This window comes from Sciurus carolinensis, unplaced genomic scaffold (genome assembly GCF_902686445.1).
Source record: "Sciurus carolinensis unplaced genomic scaffold, mSciCar1.2, whole genome shotgun sequence".
In the NCBI taxonomy this organism is placed as follows: Eukaryota; Metazoa; Chordata; class Mammalia; order Rodentia; family Sciuridae; genus Sciurus; species Sciurus carolinensis.
This window is the reverse complement of record NW_025920232.1, coordinates 138,431-145,932: the sequence shown is the minus strand read 5'-3', so window position 1 is coordinate 145,932 and position 7,502 is coordinate 138,431. Positions and strand designations below refer to the sequence as shown.

The 7,502-nt window shown below is 40.1% G+C and overlaps 1 pseudogene; it reads left to right on the top strand.

Moving 5' to 3' along the window:
- The first annotated feature begins 262 nt into the window (after window positions 1-262).
- LOC124975253 (polycomb group RING finger protein 2-like) lies at window positions 263-4,764 on the top strand (annotated as a pseudogene).
- Window positions 4,765-7,502: the final 2,738 nt, after the last annotated feature.

Sequence of the window (7,502 nt, the reverse complement as noted above, 5' to 3'; positions counted from 1 at the left end):
GATTCCCTCTCAAAAGACCTATTTTATTGTTAATAATTGCACTCATTGCACACTCTTTATTCCCCTGCTTGGAAAACTGTAAACCCTTGAGGCTTACATTCTAATGCTCTTTGGCAGATGAATGTAACTCATTTTTCTTCTTTCCACCCCTAATCCTTTCATGTGTTACCATAGATATATCCTCAGGTCTTATATGGATCAATGCACATTGTTCAAAGTAGGACTCAGACTGTATCTCTCATGTGCTCTTTGCATTGCTACCATGGGTAAACCTCATCATTTAAAACCTGACAATGCACCATCTTATACTTCTAGTGCCTTTGCTCAGTTTTGTAATCAATGGAATATAGTTGTAACCCATAGAATTCCTCAATCTTACTGGACAGACCTTAGTTGAATGTACACATCAAATGCTTCAAATTTGCCTTTTAAAGCAAAAACTTCACAATCCAATTCCCAAATTTTATTTGACCTTGGATAAATATAACCCTGATTCAAAGAAGGAACCTCCAATAAGAAAAAGATATTAAAGAGACCCTCTGTCTTTGAATCATCTAGTGACTTGGGGGGATATAAAGAATTTAACAACATCTACTCAACAACTTATCATCTAAATGTGTTTAGAATATACCCTGGAAAACTTGGTTGTAGCTGTTTGCCAAACTTACCCAAAATTCTACAAATCAGCTGACTATAATTGTGCTATTTCTCTGTTATTGTATCCCTGTTGGGGGTGCCTTCATATTTAGCTGAAATTGGTAATTCTTCTGAAGTTTTTATCATCAAGCTATTCTTGACAATAGGGTTGCTATGGATTATTTGCTGTTACATAATATAGGATTCCAAGATTTTAACAATAAATGTTTTCAATTTAGCTGATAATTGTAAACCCACTGAAAGGGAATTGGATTATCTTAAAGAGATTGTAAAGAAAGTTATGAGATGATGGTGCTTGAGATTTATTAGATTGGTTAACCTCATGGATACCAAATTTTACATGAATCATCAGCATTTCACTGGAGGACTTTTACTGATACTTGCCTTATTATGCTGTGTTTGTGTTTGCCAATGTTTGCCTTGCTTTATTTCTCAACCATTTTTAAACAGAAGAACAGTCATGTCTATTCAAAAGGCCATACACAACAAAAAAGGGGAGTTGCAGGGATTTTATGTCAGTCAATGTACAGAGGAGCAAAAGTCTTTTGAATTGAGCAAACTCCTTAAGACAAAAGGCACTCTGAATGACTTAGAAATGCTCTGCAACTCCTCTGTCCTTGAGGCCTGGAGACATTGTCTTATTACAAAACCTTTGGTATTAGTGGGCTCTGAGAAGTAAGTAATTTCTGTAATCTGCTCAGTTGCTAATCTAGCTGTGTTATGTAACCTAGTGTAAGTTGATAAGACCTTGGAATAGATAATAAGAGTGGACTGACTTTTCAACAAAAAGCACTTCTTGCTCTTCACCAACCTTTGTACTTGCCTCTTTATTAGCTCTCCCCTTAACCCTTATTGCTGGGCTCCAGTTAACCTTTACTTACAAGTGTTGGAAGTGATATTCTCCAATTATGTTATTAGATTGTGTGAGCATATGAGTATATACCAATAAAAATGTGGAAAAGAGGGGAAAAATAAGTAGTCTAATTAAAAATGTGCAAACAATTTAAAAAAATATTTCTTCAAAGATAATAACTGTGGTCAAAAAACACCTGTTACCTATATACTTTGCTGGTGGGAAAGATGCTAAACATGATTAGTCATTAGGGAAATACAAAATAAATCCACCACAAGAAATGACTCCATAACCACTAGGATTGGTATGACTAAAAAATGGATTGTAAACAAAGTTACCATGTGACCCAGAAATTCTATTTCTGTACATATACAAAATTAAATCAAAAACACATTGTACACACACACAAAACCCACTAAAACTTAAGGATGAATAATCATAGCATGTTTACAGACAATAGCCCCAAATTGGAAACAACACAAGTAAACACACACCAGTTAATAAATGGATAAATAAAATTTGGTGTATTTGTAGAAAATAATATTCAGTCAAAAAAAGTCATGATTCACACTGTGAAATGAAAAATCTTCAAAAAAAATCCCATTGTGAAAGAAGTCAGTCATAAAGACTTTATACTGCATATAATAATGACTTACATAAATGTTCAGAATTGGCAAATCCATACACATGCAACACAAAGTAGCAGATACCAAAGGATGGAGGTAAGAAGGGGCTAGAAGGTATAACATTTCTTACTTAGGTGATAAAAATATTCTGGAATTAAGAGTTGAGAGTTAGTTTCCTCTTTCTCCTTACCATCACAAGCTGCTCTCAAAAACTCTTTTCTTAGCATAGGTTTCTCCCACCCCTGGCCACCGAGTGATATGGCTTTGGCCCTTCTTCCATCCCTTCCTCCCATCCAATCCCCTCACTGAGACCTACAGTACCAGGATCCAGTCCTAGCAGGAGTCCATGGGTTCCACAGAGGTAAACGGGTCATGGGGATACAGCGTTGGCGACGGATGAAGAATGAAAGACACAGACTCTAGTTCTGGTGCAATCAATTCCACTTTATTCTGGGGAAGGCTGTGTTTATATACATTTTTCTTCAGGCTATAATGGCAGTCTTGTGGTTAATATTAAAGAAGTTTCCAAAGCATAGGCAGAAATTGTTTTTAACAAGGAACAGGAAGATTATGAGAAAACAGTAACCTTACAGATTATCCTTACCTAATCACAATTGTTTTAAGAATATCCAACTATGTCAATGAGCTAATACAATATTTATTTCCTTAATATCTAAACTCTATGTGACCTAAGACTATTCTTATTATTCTTGCGGTAAAAGTGATAGACAAGTAATCTCATGTGATCATCCCTACTAGGTCCATCTGGTTAATATCTAAATTGCTGAGTTAAGGGCTACAGGAGGGCAGCGGTCGCAGTGGTTCCGTGGCCAAGTTTTTTTTACTGAATAAATTACCTTGTCTTATGTAGCTCTTTTTTTTTCCAGAACAGGGCATTGTGCACCAACGTTTATTATAGGGGTGACCTATTCTTTGTAGGAAGGAAGGAATGTTGTAAAAACTTATTTTTTTTTACCTTACTACCACACACAAACAAAACCATCATTAGAATTTAACCAGTCTGTTGGAGACAAAGGCAGATCTATAAGTATTTTCTCCAGAGGCTTTCAGGGACTCATAGCATGGTTGTAAAATTATTTTTAACTTTGTTAGGTGTAAAGACCCACTGTTTTTCAGATTGTAGGTAATATTTTCTGGAATTTTTGTTGTATTCCCCTCATCCCCTTAAGTAATCCATTCAGACTGAAATGAGTAATATATTATCAGAAAAACACATCAGAAAAAACACCATGCTCCGGAGCAAAACATCCAGCAATTCCTTTTAGGATGAGCCTTTGTAATCATCCTCCAGAGTATCTTTGTCAAGCACTGGATGGAATTCCAGACGCCCCCACACTACAGAAACCCAAACCTGGGTACCTAGTAAACACTGAGAGCATCAGAGAGAACCAGCCACATGAATACACCCAATCCTACTTAAATAGTGAAGGTCCCTGGTTCTCCCAGTCCCAATCCTGACATTATACTTCTTACAGGACACACCACATGGATCAAAATGAGGGAGCTGAAACCTAACCTCATGTGTGCCCTCTGTGTGGGGTATTTCATCCATGTGACCACCATCATGGAGTACTTGCATTTCTTCTGCAAAACATTCATCCATTGCTACATGCAGACCAACAAATACTGCCCCATGTGACATGCACAGTTCCATAAATCCTGACTGCTGCTTAGTATCAGATGGAAAAAAAGTCTTCAAGACTTTGTCTATAAATTGGTCCCTGAAATTTTTAATGGTGACATGAAATGGTGATGGGATTTCTTGTTTTTTTTTTTTTTTTTTTTTTTTTTTTTGTCCTGGGGATTGAACCCAGGGCCTTGTGCTTGTGAGGCAAGCACTCTACCAACTGAGCTATCTCCCCAGCCTGGTGATGGAATTTCTACACAGTTCACCTCCTCATAGAGGTCCCCTATGGTTCCAGTGAGGCCATAGACAAGGTCTTAAAGAAGAAGGCAAAACTGAGCAAAGATTAGATTATCAGTCTCTTCATGGATTGCTACAAAGATGTAAGGAAGAAGAAAGACACCCTGTGGAATGGAGATGGGGACAAGGAGAATACAGGGATGTCCTTCCTTTGATGACCAGCTTCCATGACTATTATGCACATCATCAAGTTCATTTGCAAGAAAATGGATGTACCCAGAAAATACAAGGTAGAGGTTCTTTAAGAGGACAAGCACCTGAAGGAATACTACACCCTCACAGACACTGCCTACATCTATCACTGGCAACTGATTGGCTCTCTCCCTCTCAAGCACCATGTCATTCTGGACAACTCATCCTGCTCAAAGTGCCTACTCCTTCCAAGGGCATCAGCATCAGTGAGGCATCAGAGTGCAAGTTAGTCAGCAAGAAGGCTCCTAGATCTGCCACACTGCCAAACACTTTCTCCTCCCTACACAGCCCTGCCACTCCTTCTCATGGCTCTCCCAGTTCCCCCAACTCCCACTCCTGCAGCCCACCCTACCTCCCTCACTCCCCCTTCAACAGCCAGTGGGGCCATCAGAGCTGTCAACTGGGGTGACTCAAACTGCCTGCACACACCCTCCTCCACCAGCTAGGGGTGGAGAATGAGTGTCAATGGAACTCCTGTGCTTCCCAACTAAAAGAAAGAGATCCTTTCCCTTTTTGCAGCCACCTCTACACTCCTTTCAGTTTCTCTGAGCCCTTTATTTTCACCTTTTCTGGCATCCCCATCTCCTCCCACCATAGAGGTGAGAAGTGGGCTCCATAAATAAATCTATATATGTGTACATAGGAAAAAACAGATACATACTTGTTTCCTATGGGCTTACCAGATTGATTTAAGTGACATAGAGGTAGGGGAACTCACTGTGTGTTGTTCTTTTTTAGGGTGTCTTGTGTAATTTGCTCTACTCTTTGGGTGTTACCTGGAGGTAAACTCAAGGGGCCACATGGAGACTGGATAAAACCCGACCCCATTTCTCCATGTGCTTCTCAAGGAAGATGGGGTGTTGGAGGACCCCACCAGCCCCCAAAGCTTTAGACATAGCTCTACCTGACTGTGTACTGGGTCCACCATTTTTTCCTACCCATCTTTGCTGTTGTCCTGCCCCTACCCAGTCCCCATTGCTGAATGTTCAGGGAATTTTGAAAACACTGACTTTCACAAGTACAGTTTGTGCCCTGGATTTGAGGAGCAAGTGGGCATCACAGGAGGCATCTCACTCACCTTCACATACAGTGCAAAAGACTAGACAGTTCCGGGGGCTGGGGAGATAGCTCAGTTGGTAGAGTGCTTGCATTGCAAGCACAAGGCCCTGGGTTCAATCCCCAGTGCCCCCCCCCCCAAAAAAAAAGACTAGACAGTTCTGCTGCCTTTTTCCTGTCTGTGTGACCTTTGTCTCTTTTATCTTGTGGAAAAGAAGATTCAGGCACAGGGGATTCCAGCCCTGGAAAGTCCATATGAGCCTTTAGTAATGTGAGGTGTTTCACCCACTCCTGCCCCTACCCTTTTCCAGGACCTTTACTAGCAAGAATGCTGGTGGGTGAAGCCTTACTTAGGAACCCAGAGTGGAGAGACAGTGATGAGGTTTCCCTCAAACAAGCACATACCCCAGGTTCTGCCAAAGGCAAACAGTCCCCTAAGTGCCCTCTCCACCAGCAGCTGAGGTAAAGTCAGGACATTGACAGAGGCATCTGGAAGCACAAGAATCCCACCTCAACCTGAGAGGTTAATAGAGCACCTCTCAGGGGCAGGCCTGAGCAGATCCCTGCCTACCTGCTTTTCCTCAAATGTACATAGATCTGGGAGGAGACCAAACTGTCACAACTATGTGCATGGGGTTGGGAGCTCCCAAGGCTTTTTCTGTTTGTGCCTTGTCCTGTTTGAAGTCCTCTGTACTCTCCTCCTGCACTGGAATATTTGCACCTCTAGACTTTGTCATAAATGCTCCATCCTCAAAAGAATTAATAATTATGCAACATGGTGAATATATTAGAGACATTCATAAATATATTTTAAAATGTTAAAATTTATATTATGTGAATCATCCCAATAAAAACAAAAATATGATTCCATAAACCATTAGGGCAGGAACTCAAGTCCCTGGATTGTGCACTCTTAGGTTTTGAGCACCAGGGTACAACCTTTTTTGAAACTTCTACACATATCATGGTATATGGAACAGCAGTTTTCAGGCTGTGCCTCAATTCAATTACTCCATCTTGTAGAAAAGTAATTTGCCATAGCTCCTCCATTTTGAGTAAAAGTGCCAAGATAGAATGGTTCCACACCTTGTCTGTTCCATTAAATCACCACCATGTGCCTGAAATCATCAGATACAATGGATAAATAACTTACATGCATTGACTTACCAAAATAAATCAAGTAGTAACTGAACACATGTGGACATTCCAAATCATATCAGAAACACCAGACAGAATCTTATCAACCTCACCACATGCAACCCCCTCACCTAACACCCATAAAAGGAAAACCCTGAGAATGGACAGGCCAGGCCCTGAACTCATTACCCAATCACTGACCATGAGCTCTGCATAGGAAAATTACCAGTGTTCAAGTTCTGAATTTCAATCCTCAGGTTTCACCATGCCCATAATGACCACACAGAGCACACTCCAAGTTGGCACTCAAGCTGTCACTCTGACACTGAAACTGCTACCCATTTGGATTCTCTGCTTTGAAAGCTCTGCAGAATTGTTTTTTTAAAATACTCAGTTGACCACTATGATGACTCTGACTCTGTGCTCAGATCTCTGCCTGTGCTCCTGACCTGTACAGCCTGTAACTCTGCAGTCATTCTAAACATTTCTTAGTTTTTCTGTGACATAAATAATCACTGTGTGAAAAGTGAGGTGTAATTAGAGTGTCACAATATTTGAAATCAAAACTGAAATAAATGAACTGTTTTTCCAGATTAGAACTATCATGGTGACCTTAGGTGACTCATGATGACCTATGAGTGTTTGGAAAACCACCAGAAATTAAAGTGTTGCATCATGTAAATTTATTATTAATCAATAAATGCTGACACTGTGAAAGAAACAAGCATATTTAGTCTGTGTTACTGACAGCTTGCTCATGACAACGCCTCAGTGAGACAGTCAGGGATCCTATGTGAAAAAAGTAAAATGTACCCCCAAAATTGAACTTTCTGTCAGCAATTAAGAGTATGATATGCTATTTCCTGCTCTGCATCTGTACTCACTGTTACCATTAAAAGGAAGCTATGTGTATTCTTTATTACCTACTTATCTTCTCAATCTTACTGATCTAAAAATCAAAGTATATTATCCTGGTGTGGTGGCACCTGCCTGGAACCCCAGGGAATCAACAGGTTAATGTGGTAGGATCACATAT